Consider the following 15199-nt stretch of genomic DNA (forward strand, 5'->3'; position numbering starts at 1 on the left):
ACATCATACAGATTATGCTTTGTGAACATTGACTGAAATATTAGGGGATAAACTTGTATTACAGTAAATATTTTATGGAAACAAAAATATTTTACATCATTTTATGAGTTTTACATCATTTTATGCTTTCTACATATCTTCATATTGAGGCCATTATCAGACTGAAGATGGAGCTTTGCTCTTCATAAGCAGATTTAAAAAAAAATTGTGAAGGTAGACAGTCATGATTATTTTATAAAATATTGTCAGTTCAATAGAAGATACTGGAGGGAGAAGACCTATGCAGTTGTAAATATGAATGATGGTTTTAATTTACTATAATGTGCATTAATTGTACATGTGCATAATTTGACCATCTCTAAGTTAACGCAGAGCAATTAATAACAGGTGGAGGTTCTTATTTTGCTACCTAACCTTTTCTGTTGGGATATATACTCTTGCTTGTTGCAAAGATGGTGGTGATGGAGAAATTGACATGAATGGAAAAAATACTACTTGAATTAGAAATAATTTGGTTAATTTGCAATGATTGTAAGTTCCATTACTGTATCATGTTAAATGGACTGGCATGGATGTTTTGTCTTTACAAATAACCACTTTGTAAATTAACACTACATAAATGTCAGATTCTACATTTTATTTCTTATGTTCATTTTGAGTATTGAAAAGTCAAAGGATGAAGTGGCAAAGAAAAGTTTTAGAAAGAAGTATCGATGTTTCAAAAAGTCAAGTAGATACATGAAAAGGGGAAGAAAACTTTTGCAGTTTACATGTGGAGGAAGTTAACTTGATCAGATAGTTTGTGTTAGAGAGCTTGTGTTGATTGAATAAAATAAAAGAGTTAGAACTAAACACACTGATTTTTTCCAAGAAGTACTAACAGTTGTGTGTTGCTTTTGTGTGTTCTTAATAGTATATGGTTGTATGTTTGTGTGTTCTTGTTTGTGTGACATAAGGAAATTAAAAAAAAACTTAAAATATGCCTTCCTAATCCAAATTTTATCCTAGTCAAGTTACTATCTTTGAATATACAGCTGGGAAACAGTAAGATTTTGCTGATTGCATATGGGGAGAGAGATAAAGCAGGAAACTGTGGTGGCATTGCTGTGCTTGACATCTTTAATTTGCAAAAACAACTGTGTATCTGGTATTGTTGTGGATTGCTTCTTGAGAACCTGCAACAGTGGTCTCAATTCTCTCTGGATGTAATCACTTCTCCAAATGACTTGTAAAGTAGGCGAGCAGCCTCACCAGGTGCATCTATCTCCTGAACAAGTGAAAGATAAAGTTGTGGGATCACAGCTGCTTCCGGTGGTTCGTGCACAATACTGGCAAACTTCACAGTTGTAACTGCAGATGTTTATAGTGCTCCAAATTGTTGTATGAGTACCCAGAGTCAGGATAGCTTCTTAGCACTAGTAGCTTTTACTTATTAAAAGCAGAATGAATGTCTAACTTAGATCATCCAGCTGACTGCATTTATACCCTCTTTGTAAAACAGCAGATGTATGATGAAACCTAAAGGTATTTGGTCCAACTCCTTGCCAATAGACCGGATGTCTGTAGGTGAGCAGCTGTATCTCTTTTTTCCTGAAAACTGGCTAGATGTTTTTATTGGCCAAGAACCTGAAGAGGAAGACAACCTTCCCCTTCTGCACAGTGTTTTTGTTTGTGTAGAAGATTTTCATGTCAAAATTATTAGAGGGATATTTGAAATGCACATGAATGGAAGACTTTAACTGTAGTGGTCTTTTCAAGTTGCATAACTACTGCAATGCTCCAGATATAGAGCTTATCAACATTGGGTTGATTTACACTTGCTATTTATTATATCCTGCTTGAGCTAAACACTAATGCAGCAAATTTGCTCTGTATTGTTTTTCATGGTGTTCTATCTAAATGCATACCTTGAGAGCTCAGTAACTTCTGCTTGACATATATAGACGGCATCTGAAAGGTATGCCACAGATAGCCCTCCTGATTTGATTTCTACTCTTCAGTGCTGCTGAAGCATGCTTTTCCGGAATCAGCTGCAAGTATAATTAAAATGCTGACTCGATTAAGCGCTTATAGTGCTATGTTATCCAGCAATCCAGCAACCCATAGCCAAGATAATTCTGAGTAACCATTAGAGAAGGAAATCCCATTCAACAAAAGGTCCCTTGCAACTTTAATTAGAAGCTTTCTCCTTGATGCTTCTGTCCCTGTAACTTGTACAGCCGGGAGGCAGCATTAGTATATATCCTCTTTATTATTCAGTTCCCTTCAGAGGTAGAGGCTTTAATAATTGGTTTCTTCTTATTCTCCCCTCCAAAACTGCTTCTGTCGGTTGCCATTCTATCCGGCTGCATCAGACAGCAAGGACAACTCCATTGACTTGGTTGGGACCAGTTGCCATTTTTACTTCTTGCCTCACTGAATGATGCCCCTTAATGGTCTTTACATCTGATCATTGTAACAGTTATGTAACATTATACAATAATTGGTACCTCCTTTTGCTTGCTTTCCTTGCTTTCCAGACTACTTTTGAATTAGGGGTGTGCACGAATCAATTTTTTGCTATTCAATTCAAGCTCAAATTGGATAGCAAAAAACTTGAATTGATTCGTCAAAAAGCCAACTTGGCCAGCTGCCTCAACGAATCAACCTCGACCCACTAAAATCAATTTAAATGATTCAACCATCATTTTAAGGCCAATTTCTCCTGAAAAACGGGCCTCAAAATGGCACCTTTTCCTGAGGTGAGCTGGTCTCCCAGTTGGGGTTGACAGGCAGACCAGCCCTCTTTTCGAGACTTAGCATGTCTGCCTGCCTTGGAGGACTGGTCAACTTGGTACACCAGTCTTCCAAGGCAGGCACTCGTGCTAGGTCGCAAAAAGAGGGCTGGTCTGCCCACCAACCCCAACTGGGAGACCAGCTCTCCTCAGAAAAAGATGCCATTTCGAGGCCTGTTTCCCTAGTAATGGCATTTTCTCATAATGGCATTGGAATCACCCAAATCAATTTGGGTCAAATCAGGAATGATTTTCCTTGACCCCAAATTGGGCCCTCTATTTTGAGGGCAATTTGATTCGGACTCGAATTTGTGAATTGCCCTGATTTGACCCGAATTGATTTGAGGGTGAATCGAATTGCACACCCCTATTTTGTATCATGTCCATTACCTCCTTGAGTACATTGGCAGAAAAGTGGTTTATAAATGTACTAAATAGAGCCATTTTATAATGCAAAAGACAAAAACTGAGAGGAAATCAAGTTACTTAGATTATGTTCTCCAAACAGGAACCAAGTAATTCAAAATGAATTAATGGACAATTTCCTAATTGCAAGTGGATAGGATATAAGGAGGAAGTTTGTAAATTAAAGGCATAGAGATAGAGATTCTAAAAAGCCTCAGAAGTAGTTTGGCAACAGTGTTGCCTGGATTCTCAATAAAGAGTGAGTGAAGGATGGCAATGTCAGAGTAAGCAGCTAGTGTGTGAGTATCTTCAGACTCAGGACAGGGAATTAAGTGCAAGTATTCAAGTCTCTCAAATTTAGTTGGGTAGGCAGTGTGAGAAATGAATGATTAGGATTTATTTTATTTTATTTTATTTTTTAAATCAGCCTTTGTGACTATAGCTGAAGTTGCTGCTCCTGTTCTAGGAATAGTAGGGAGTCAAAACCCATTGAACTAGGCATCTCTTGCATAAACAATCAATTTGAAGGGCCTTGTTGTTTTGAAGCCATGTAATGAGACAAAAATCCAAGAATGGAAAGTAGGCTAAAAATAAATATCTTGTGGTCCGAACACATTTTTTGGCGCTGCGTAGTGTGTGTGTGTGTGTGTGTGTGTTTTGCTTTTAAAAATAATGCAAAGCTACCTAGCAGCCATGAAAGGGTCTCAATCCAGATGTGTAGTATTGTAGAGGAGGAGTTTAACCTTTTGCCCCTACTACACTCCCAATCTGTATCTGGTCCCTCTGTAGTCTCCATACAGCTGCTGTTTACTACTTCCACATATACACTGGGCCAAGCAACATCTTTAATCATGTTTACTTTGCCCCTTAGTGGATTATGTTTGGTGAGCTGGACTCTGAATGAGACAGAAGTACCTCCTTGTCACCTTGTGAATAAAATGTAGGAATGCTCCTTACCTATCCTAGCTGTTAGGTGAACTGTTCTAGTTCTTGGATCCAAAGAACCATGAGTAGAAGGAAAAGATGCACTTGTACTGTTCTGTGATCTCTTGTGCAAGGGGAAGACTCACAGTATATCAAGAGTATATGACAGTATGAGAGAAAGAATAACTAAGGAAGATACAGATTGTACAGTATAAGCTGTAACTGGCTATAAAAAGATCATAAAAGAGCTTGTTCAAGTGGAAGATTTATCTGGCTCCGGCATCACTTTTCTCTTGCAACGCTTTTACTAGGTAAGAAACTATCCTTCCTTTAATGGAAGCGGCTTTCTACTAGCCTCGTTGGATTATTGTGTGTAGATATTGCTGCATTTCAAATTAAGCTCTTACTTCATTGACACTTACAGTTGTTGTGCTCCTGTAAAGACTGGCTGTAAGACAATGCAATGATGTACAGGTGGCCCTCGTATCAACGGTTTCGTGTATCTACCGATGGGTCTTCCTTTATCTGCAGTATAAAAATAGGCTGAAATTTTGTGGTTGCCGAGCAGCCAGAAATGGCCTGAAAAAGACTTAGTGTTACTTCTGGCCACCACTATACAGCACAGAGCCATTTTGAGGCTCTTGCTTTAAAAATGTAAAAATAATAAAATAAATAAATAAATAAATAAATAAATAGGTGGGGGGTGAACATTTGCCAACAGTTTGGCAAGCTTGAGGGAGGCATTTCTGGAGCCATTGAGAGCAATGTACTATGCATTTCTACTCTTATTTTTACACACACACCCCACCCTTCTGCTTTTTTGGTTTGGTTAGGAAACTAATCCCTGGATTCCCATAGGGAAAGATCTCTTTATTGGTGTTTTTTGTGCTCATGGTTATAGGCAAGAATGGAACCCCTGGGAATAAAGAGGGCCACCAGTACTGAGTCACGTGTATCTGGTTGAATGAATAATAATTTGAAGACAGAATCTTCAGAAAGCAGTTCAGAATCTTGTCGGAATTGAGATTATTCAAAGTTCATGCTCTCCCAGTTGTGCTTCTGTTTGGTTTCTTTTTCTGTTTTGATTCTGCCATTACCTTTGTATTGTAGTGACTACATTATGCAAAATAGTAAAGAGCTATTTAGAATACTAACTGATGCACACAGTTCTCTTGGGAGATAGGGATGTGGGAAAGAGAAGAACACATACTTGCCTTTTGATGTAATCTATTTTTGTCATCTCAGTTAAGGCATTTCCTTGGCGTTTGTGATTTCTTTCACTTTTGTTGGAATGTTGCCTGCCTGCATTTTTCAATGTGTTTCGAAGAAGACTAGGATTCTTCCTTATTTTGGACTTCTGTCTTGTAGTTTCAAGATAATATAAAACATAGCCAGAACTATGTTGCATATCCATATTTTCTCACCACAACCCTGATTGACCATTTCTTGGTGCAAAATAAGGTTTGAACAAAACAGTGTGTAGAGTCTGTTCACTGAGTTACTACTTAGGCTGCTGCTTTTGTGAGGAAAGACACTCCTCAAGCGCTTGGATGTTCTCACAAATGTGTCATGCTTTGCTGGTGTGGGCAAGGATGCCGATATGTTATGAAGTGTTTATAGAACTGCAGCATATGTGGTGTATCTCATAAATCTTTATGAAAATTGAACCAAGTACGCAGTCATACAGGAAATGTAGTTATAGGACTTAGTCAAACTGCTCAAAATATTGCTGAAAGACATTTGAATTGTTCTACTATCTGCAGATGTACTTGGGATAGCACTCTGTCTTCTGTATTTACTGGTAAAAGGTAAAGTGTGCTGTCAAGTCTATTTCGACTCATGGCGCCCACAGAGCCCTGTAGTTATCTTTGGTAGAATACAGAAGGGGTTCACCATTGCCTCCTCGCACACAGTATGAGATAATGCCTTTCAGCATCTTCCTATATCGCTGCTGCCCAATACAGTACCAGAGGGGATTCAAACTGGCAACCTTCTGCTTGTTAGTCAAGCATTTCCCCCTGCGCCACTCAAAGTGACGTGTTTACTGGATCTATAGCAAAAGTTCTTTTTGTACTTTCTTCAGAGCTCTGGAATAGTTGCATGCTACCAAGTATCTGATACATTACAATGTTTAATTAAGATAGATATCAACAAGGGTCAAATGTTGACTCTGTACAACAGCCAGACAAACATTTTATTCATTGAGCCATGTTGGTACATTATTAATTACTAGCTTAATGCACGCAGAGCATCTGCACACTAGTACTTGATGGCACACCTCACCTCACGTCCTGGCACAGCCCCTCCTCACCTCAGAGATCTCTCTACCCTTACCTGAAGTACGCTTCTGCTCCTCCTCCTCCATCCTGTTGCTTCCATCCACCTCACCCCTCTTGGTCACTCCTCCACCCCTTTACTCCACCCCACTCACCCCTCTTAGTCATGGCTGTAGCATTGCTGGCATCTATTGGCCAAACTACAGCCGCCTATCCCCAGAGACCTTCCCAACAGTGTTCCCTTTAAGGTGTGCACATGTGTGCATACACAGGTTTTTTGATGTCCGCTAAGTTAATTTTAGATCCCGCTCAGGTTGAATCAGGAAGGCCCCGCTCTGAATGCTATTGCGCGCGCACACACACACACACACATAGCCACCCAGAACAAAACACATTCCTCACTCAGATGAAAAAAATTAGAGAGAACACTGCTCCGGTTGACCAGGCCCTTCCTCGCTGCCACCACTGCCATGGCTGCTCATTCCCCTCAGTACGCTGACAGGCCCGGGCCTGTCCCTTGCCTGCCTGCCTCCCTTCATCAATGGCCTCAGTAGCCCCAAACAGCAGCAGTGGTTGACTGGGCCCTTCCTTGCTGCCAGTAGGCGCTGCCGTGGCCACTCGTTCTCCTCAGGGCGCTTACAGGCTCGCGTCCCTTGCTTATTTCTCTCTCTCTCTCTCTCTCTCTCTCTCTCTCTCTCTCTCTCTCTCTTTCTTTCTCTCTCCCCCCCACCCAGGTTAACAGACCTTGTTCATCTTGTTTCATCATTTAATTCACAAAACAGCAGCCTCCATCTCCTGAAGGGGCTTTTTCCTCCCTCACGACCCCTCTTTTCACAGAACCCTGCCTGCTATCCTTTGAGAGAGAGAGAGAGAGAGAGAGAGAGAGAGAGAGATTCCTCTCCTGTACAATCAAGAACATCTTCAGACCAGTAACAGTTGCATTCCAACTGACCTTAACCATCACAGGCTCCTCCCCACTATCTGCATATGGAATTCCCACTGCCTAATCACCACAGTGCCACAGGCTTCTCCTCCCTAACTGCATATGGAACCCCCACTGCCCAATCACCATGGTGCTTCTACTCTCACAGGCTTGGAGGCATGTAAAATAAGGTGTCTGCAAACTGGTTTTTAAATTTTTACCTATGTTATTGTATTGTACTGTATTGCTCTTTGCTGTAATGTTTATTTGGTCATTGACTGTAAATAAATGAGTTCAGTTCCCACTGCCCGATCACCATGGTGCTTCTGCTCTCACTGGCTCCTTCTCTCTGTCTGCATGTGGAATCCCCACTGCCCAGTGAGGTGCTTCTGCTTGCGAACTCTCGTGAGAGCTGTCACACACGGGATTAGCCACAGGTTCGCCTTAGAGAGAGAGAGAGAATAATAATAATAATTAATAGCAGGGATGATACACTGGAACATCTGCAAAAAATACAAGCTACCTGTAGCCAAAAATTGGTGGGACCATAAAATTGAAAAAGTTGAAGGAAATGAAGATGTAAAAATATTATGGGACTTCTGACTACAAACAGACAAACATCTGCCACACAAAACACCAGATATAACTGTAGTCGAGAAGAAAGAAAAATAAGTTAAAATAATCGACATAGCAATACCAGGGGATAGCAGAATAGAAGAAAAAGAAATAGAAAAAATCATCAAATACAAAGATCTACAAATTGAAATGGAAAGGCCGTGGCAGAAAAAGACCAAATAATCCCAGTGGTAATTGGCGCCCTGGGTGCAGTTCCAAAAGACCTTGAAGAGCACCTCAACACCATAGGGGCCACAGAAATCACCATCAGCCAATTACAAAAAGCAGCTTTACTGGGAACAGCCCATATTCTGCGACGATATCTATAACGACAACAACATTGACAATAAAATTCAGCCATCCCAGATCCTTGGGAAGGACTCGATGTCCGGATAAAACAAACCAGTCAATAACACCTGTCTGACTGTGTAAACAAGAAATAATAATTAATAATAATAATAATAATAATAAATTTATTATTTATAAATATTTATACCCCACCCCTACAGTACACTACTGCTCAGGGTGGATCACAACATCAACAAAACAGATACAATCTGTTACTTACCAGGATTTATTTTACATTAGTCAGACACCATTTTCTACTCATAGACAAGTACACTAGTGGATTTCCTGAGCCATGGATATTAGGGCCATAGCTATGCATGTTCTGCTGACCTCCAGGTTAGACTGTTGTAATGCACTGTAGATGACGCTGTCTTGGAAGGCTGCCTAGAAGCTACAGCTAGGTCAAAATACAGCACCTAGGTACTAGATGTTGAGAATACATCTCGCTGGTGCTTAAAGAGCTCCTCTGGCTACCAATCTGTTCAGAGCCCTATGTGTTTTAGGACCATGTACCTGAAGGAAAGCCTTCTTCCACATTAACTTGTCTGTACCCTAAGGTTTCATTGGACCCTTCATCCAAAACAAGGTGAGTGATGACTGGGGAGAAGGCTGCCTTGGTTGTGGGGCCTTTGTTCTGGAATTTCCCCCCCAGGGAAGCTTGCTAGCATCAGATAAAGACCATTTTATCAGGTTTTTAAAAACTGCTTTAATTATTATTTTGAATTGTTTTGTGTTTGATATTTGATTTTATGTTCTGTTTTGTAACTGCCTTGGAAACTTTTGTTGAAAGGCAGTAGAAACGTCTTATAGCAAATAAATTGATGAAAATGTCTGCAGAATATTTAGGTGTCTTTTTAGGTAGGTGCTAAATAAAATATCACTCGGACTCACATGCACACTGTTTGAGAGGAAAGAGATTGATTAAAATGCTGGTGGTCTCGCTAAGCTTGGCTAAAGTGACTTTTTAAAATTTAAATGGCAGCAATCTCATTTGGTAACCATCTGTAGCCATTGCTTTTATTTTCTACTGGAATGGATGTTAACACTAATAGACTCTTCACTGTAACCACTGAGTACATTACTGCACAACATTTATCTGAGCATTGGATGTGTTCATAACGGTGTCTTTATTAATGTATAAACTACCAGATGGAGGAAAATCCTGCAACCAGGAGTGCTTGAAGCCTTGTGATGATCCAAGTGGGCTTGTAGCCATCTTGTTGTTGCACTCTGATCTTGAAATCAACAGCTGCATTGTGGCATTGCATTGAACACTCATGAGGGAATAAAGGACCTCCTTTATAGAAAGCACGATTGGTCATTGAGAGCCCAGCTGGTACCGTTCTTCTAATTTATAGAGACAGTTATGTCTCTTGTAGTTCTTCCAATCTTCTTCATGTCGCAATACTGAAATTTCTAGAACATTTTTTAATTCCATATGCTTCTGAAATATCATCTGTTTGAGAACATCTTTTCTGGGGCAGACCAGAAATAACCCATCTATCAGAGTATCTTATGTCAAACCCCATTAATTCCAGGCTCTCTTAGTATATGACCCTGCAGAGAAAACAAAATTGACCGGCTTCTTGTTAGTTAATAGTTTTATGATGCTAGTACTATTTTCTGCCTCACCTACTCGGACCTTTTTCATTTGGCTTTCTTCATTTGGCCTCATATGTTTTGTAGAAGAAGGCACTCCCTGAGTTAGAGAAGGTCTGCATGCATGTCACTTGCTGTAACCATGTACATACAGTCTGTCTAGGAAGGTTTTGCATTCATAAATCTGCTTTATTTTACAGTCACTGCTAAATTTCTAATGCTAATGATGAATAACTTTATATGATTTTTTTTACTGTAATAAAATTCTCAAATTGTCTCCATAGGAACAAGAGCAGAGTAATTGAAAGGAAAATGTTTGATTGAAAGAGCCAGAATGATAGACGTAAAAATTATAATGGTTGCATCGTTTTAGCTGCCTCTATGGAGTAATTAGAATAATTTGGCTGCCAAGTTGATAAAAAGAGTTAAGCTTCTCTTTGTCGTTTTACAAAAAAATCTGTGTACACACAACCTCTCTTTTGTGTCTAGAGCCTTTCTAGGTTGGGTGTATGTGTTCTCAGTACATCTTCTCATTGATGTGAACCAGTTTTGCTCAGGGTTCAAAATCATAGTAGTTCATATTGGTCTACAACCTTATAGGGGAGGGGGATGTAGTTTCATTAAAATAATGTATTTGTGTTATTTTATACAGTCAGCAGCTGTCTCTGTTAATCATGGTTGTGTTTAAATATTTACAACCCCAAATATCCCCTAGATAATTTCTGCTTGACAGTGGTGTCAGAAGTATATGCACACCTGGCCAGGAGCACGTCTTTCATATAATTTGTTGAGCAAACATGTGTATTTGTACTGGAAATGCGGCAGGCAAACTACAGTGAAATGACATCTCATTCAGATTTGGGTAGGTCATCATACACATTAAAGAAACTTTTTCCACTATCATGTTCTGGTGATAGTTGTGGGGATATCTTGCTGGCTTTCACAGGCGTAGTGCTCTATTATAAATTTCCTTTTGGTTCACTATAAATGAGCTAGAGCCACAGGCACAGTATCATTTTTTAAAAATGCAATATAATTAAGTCTGGATAGTAAGTTCAGAAGAGATATATTTTTGTATTTATTTACTTACCCTCAGATTTAACTAGATGTTTGAAATCTACTTTACGATGCTTTGCCTAGGAAAGCTAAAATATAAGCCTGGATATTGTTCCATAATGTTAGATTTCTAGAACAGAAGACATTTTCTTTAATTTAAAACATAATAAATTGCATCTTATGATACAGAGAAACTATGTGTGTTTTCTTCTCATACCAGAAAGCAGGAGATATTTAGGTCTTTTGTTTTATTTTCATTTTTGTTTTGGGGGGGAAACCCTCAGAAAACCCTGTAGGTTGCTTGTTACAAAAACAGCTTATTGGCTTCCACATCATTTCTGTAGAAAATATGGAAGGAAATGTGTATCTTTCTGCCAATATATTGCAACAGATTTTGAAGACAGCTTACTGTTTAAGTGCTCTAGTAAGAAATTAATAAAGAGGCTAAAGGCAAGGGCAGTGAATGTGCTGTTGCATTGTCTTGGTTCAAAACACCATTCTTAACATTTGTGCTAATTTCTCCTAAAATAGAAAAACGTACAATTAAATCAGAAAATCGGTACATTTGCAGTAGGAAGGAAAATAAAAATCCTTCAGTCCTATCTGCTAATAGTTGACATGGGCTGGGTGGGGCAAGGGTAGCTGCAACAGTAGTCCTACCCAGTGTGGTGAATGAGGTAGACAGATTGTGCAATATTTTGCATGATATGCTGCCAGAATCCTATTCCCATACAGCCTCAGCTGCAAATTGACAGAATTTATTTGAGAGTAAGTTGGTTTGTTTTACAAAAGTAAATGGGGTTGAGAATGGGCACCACACAATCAATGTAAAAGGATCTGAAATTAAGAAAACAAATCAAAATGCAAAGAAAAAAGCATAAGAAATGAACTATTAACCTTGACTGTATCATAAATCATAGTCAAATAGAAATAGTAATTGATCATACCAAGTAAAATTACTAATTAAAACATGGAATACCCTAAATAACATCCAATTTTAAAAGAACTATATAGTCCAGTGGTTCCCAACCTGGGAACTTCCAAATGTTGCTGAACTACAACTCCCATCAGCCCCAGCTACAATTTATTGTGGCTGGGACTGACAAGAGCTGTAGTTCAGCAACATCTGGAGGCTCGCAGTTTGGGAACCACTGATAATAGTCCATAATATATGCCAGAATAATGCATGATAATTTGGTGATAAACAGTTTTGAACCGCTTTATCAAGAGTCCATGTATAAGTTTGTATTGTTTCTAATGAAAATTAACAATATCCTCTCTGACTCAAAAACCATGTTGAAAAAAACTTTCAAAGATATGGAATAAATCCTTTGTAAGAACTTCTCTTGTAATATAGATTACAGTTGAAATTGTAATAATAATTGAAATTGAAATAATAATAATATAATATATCCTATAAAATATACATATTTCCAACCTTATACATTAAACTAATGCAAACATGTATTATATTTGAAACAGACAAAATTCCTCCATACTCATTTACTAAATCAAATATTCAGATAATGGTAAATGTCCCTAAGTTGCTTATTAAAATATTATTAAAATAATTACAAAACATCTTATAAATAAGTGACAAAACCAACCGATATTGTTTCATAAGATAAAATACTACTTCAATATAGTATTTTTAAATCTGAAAATATGAGATTTAATCAAACCTATCTAGGCGGATCTTCTCACAAATATATAACATTAAATGCGATACTTATATAATCCTTTCATAGAATATTGCAAGTGTCTCACCAGATTCCTTTTCAACCTTACTCTTACCAAGTCTCTGGGATACTGAGTAACTCACATGCAAAAAGGCCTGTTTATACCAGCTGTGTGAAGTCTGCTGGACAGACCCAAAAGTCTTAAAAGGGATAAATCTCATTTGTATATTAGTGGCCAGAAATAGTCCCTTAAATATGTATACAATAAATCTATTATAAATATGATGATAAATCTGATTGCTCATAGAGATCCATAGGAGAAATAGACTCAAAAGTAAATACCCAGAAGAATTCCCTTTGAGTCGATTTTGGCTTTTCCCTTTCCTCACCACAGGATGAAAACAACTTCATCTTATATTATACTAATTGTTACCATTTTAATTGTCTGAGATTGATCTATACATTACAAACAGTAAATGACTAGCAAAAAATATTATGGAGAAGTACTGGCTGAAGACTTCCATATTTCCTTCCTATTCATGTAACCTAGAACTGGATAGAGCAGCCTGCATATTTTCTCCCCATAAACTACAATATTTACTCATTGTCTTTCATTATTACCTGGTTAATCCTCTTCTTTCAGAAGTGTTTCAAGGGGTATGGGTGTTAAATTAAAAACTGGTGATTTGCATCTAGAGATTTATATTCAGCCTGGTCACTAGACATCTTGCCTTATTACCTGTAAAGACTGGATAAGTTTGAAACCAGTCAAATAATTAAAAAACCTGACCAAATAAAGAACTTTTTAAAAAATTATGTTTACATTTCTATCCATGGTTATTTTACATAACATATTTCTATGATATAACATAGAAAAGGTGTACAATGGACTGTGAATTGAATGTTTTAGGGTGGTATACAGAACTGGGTGGCCCAGTTTGGTTCATGTGCGAACTGCACCTGAACCTGACGGGGCCAGTTCGATCCGGCACCCCCTGAACCCCTCCCCCAGTCTGGTGTGGATTCATGGATTTTTTATTTTTTTAAAAAAACAAACTTTACCTATAGCTCCTTCAGGGGGCTTCCTAAAGGCCGTGGGGGGGGGATGTCTGCAAAGGTCCCCCCTCCCTCCACCGGCCTCCTATTTCACCCCCATTTTCTGCCTGTTTGGACCTGTAAAGATCGGCGCAGTAGCCATTTTGGAGGCTGCTGCGCATGCTCAAATGGCCTCTACAAGGCCCTAGGTCTTGCCAGGCCTCACAGAGGCCATTTGAGCATGCATGGCAGCCTCCAAAATGGCCACTGAGCCGATCTTTACAGGCCCAAATGGGCCGAAAGTCAGCCTGGGATGGGCTGCAGGGGTGAGATAGGAGGCCAGTGGGCGGGGACCTTTGCAGACCCCACCCACTGCCTTTAAGAAGTCCCCTAAAGGGGCAACATGTAAAGGAATTAAAAAATAATAATACACGAACTGAGGCAGGGGGTTTGGTCTGGTCTGGCCAGACCAGGGAGGGGGGGAGTTGGTTCTAACTTGAACCCCCCGAACGAGTTCACACAACCCTAGTATGTTTTATTATAGCATGCAGAATAATTGCATTGTATTGTGAGATGTGTCATAACAATGCAGTGCAATTGAATAGGGTTTGTTTCCAGTGAACTGAAACACTGTTCAAATTAAATATTGATCGGCGACTCTTAGCCCTAATTAGAGCTTTACACGCATCACCAAGTATGAGGATTAGGTACAACCCGCAAGGAGGATTAACTAGAGCTATTCCAATTGGAAAGTGGGTCCGGCAAGGATGCGTGCTGGCACCTCTGCTGTTTAATTTATACATCAATGATATGGTGACCCAGCTAGATAGTTGTGAATTCCATCCTCCGAAGCTAGCTGGAAGAAGTATCTCAGTGCTACTGTATGCAGATGATGCGGCCATTTTGGCTAGAACCCCAGTTGGGCTTAGGAGGGCCTTAGGGGCACTGGCAGTCTACTGTAAGACTGAACGGCTGAGTATCAACTACCAGAAAACAAAGGTGCTCTCCTTTGCTAGGAGACCCAAGAGACGGGTCTGGAAAATTGATGGACAAAGGATAGAGCAGGTCCAAAACTTTGTATATTTGGGGGTAGCTGTTCACTCATCTGGTTCAAGACGAGCCCATGCCTTGCATGTGGCCCAGGCCGCTCAAAACAGCGCCCGAGCTATTCTGCAGTTCTATAGATCCAGGGGTGGGCATCTTATCCCCGCGGCCATAAAACTTTTTCAGGCGAAACCATTGGCACAGTTATTATACGGTGCCCAACTGGGTCCTTATACAGATCTGTTCCCCTTAGAAGTGGTGCAGTCCAAGTTTCTGAGAGCATTATTTCAAACCCCTAAATGCACCTCCAATGTGAGGCTCAGACTGGAGGCGGGCCTCGTTAGAGTTGAGGCCAGATGTTGGCAAATGGCGCTGTTTTATTGGCTGAGTCCATTCCTCAGAGATAGGGCTGAGCCGCCTAGTCTTAGCAGACTCATACCAGTCGACTTGGAAGCGTTCACTGAACCAAAAGATGACTTCTTTGGGCCTCGATCAGTCCGCCCTGCTCACGCAAAGTTTGGA

The 15199-nt window shown here is 39.6% G+C and overlaps 1 protein-coding gene across 6 annotated transcripts in view; it reads left to right on the forward strand.

The window, feature by feature from the left end:
* Window positions 1-15199, forward strand: part of SH3KBP1 (SH3 domain containing kinase binding protein 1) — a 285503-nt gene that overhangs the window by 45826 nt on the left and 224478 nt on the right. The gene's annotated exons all lie outside the window — the stretch shown is intronic.

The sequence above is a fragment of the Hemicordylus capensis genome, chromosome 3 (genome assembly GCF_027244095.1).
Source record: "Hemicordylus capensis ecotype Gifberg chromosome 3, rHemCap1.1.pri, whole genome shotgun sequence".
NCBI classification, from domain to species: Eukaryota; Metazoa; Chordata; class Lepidosauria; order Squamata; family Cordylidae; genus Hemicordylus; species Hemicordylus capensis.